Source organism: Otolemur garnettii, unplaced genomic scaffold (genome assembly GCF_000181295.1).
Source record: "Otolemur garnettii isolate 467f Iridium unplaced genomic scaffold, OtoGar3 scaffold00057, whole genome shotgun sequence".
In the NCBI taxonomy this organism is placed as follows: Eukaryota; Metazoa; Chordata; class Mammalia; order Primates; family Galagidae; genus Otolemur; species Otolemur garnettii.
The window spans coordinates 5658748-5659333 of NW_003852452.1; the positions used below are offsets into that span (position 1 = coordinate 5658748).

The window sequence follows — 586 nt, forward strand, 5'->3', positions numbered from 1 at the left end:
AAAAAAAAAACACTGAAGGATCAGTGTTGCTTGAAGAGAAGGCTTTTGACTTGAAAAATATTGGCAGATAAATGGGAATTTATTTTGTTGAAGTTTCAATGTATAAAGTACTTATTTACCATGTCTTTATGATTCACTGCCTTAACCTACTACTGCGATTAGCCAGCCAGTTCGGTCTCAACTGTGGTGAATAGCAGGCTGATGCTGTGTGATCCTGGCCATGGAGCTGAGAACTCCTAGAGATTGGATTTGAAAGTCCTTCATAAGTAAGTCATTAATGAAATCGAAGTTTTTAAGCATAGCATCACCATTAAAAAAAAAAAAAATTAGGATTTTATAACAACCTGGAAGGATTTCAAAAACATTCTTTTTAAGTAAACTATCACAAAAACTGGAAAAACAAGGATCCCATGTACTCAGAACTAAATTTAAACTAGTAAATTAACAACTACAGGCCCACAAGCGAGAAAAACACAGTTAAATTCAAGAAGGGAAGTGGAGTACAATGCATGGGTATATGGCACACTGCCTGGGTGCAGACAGCCACAACTCGGACTTTACCTTACAAATCCAAACAATGGGATAT

General features: G+C 36.2%; 1 protein-coding gene across 2 annotated transcripts in view; it reads left to right on the plus strand.

Moving 5' to 3' along the window:
• Nucleotides 1-586, plus strand: part of RASSF8 (Ras association domain family member 8) — a 79124-nt gene that overhangs the window by 32728 nt on the left and 45810 nt on the right. Inside the window, exon 1 of one of the 2 annotated variants that reach the window (XM_023514723.1) lies at nucleotides 173-266. The exons of the other annotated variant lie outside the window; for it this stretch is intronic. The gene's annotated coding sequence lies outside the window, so the exon portion shown is untranslated. Of the gene's footprint in view, nucleotides 1-172; nucleotides 267-586 lie in introns of those variants that run through there. 2 annotated transcript variants of the gene reach the window in all.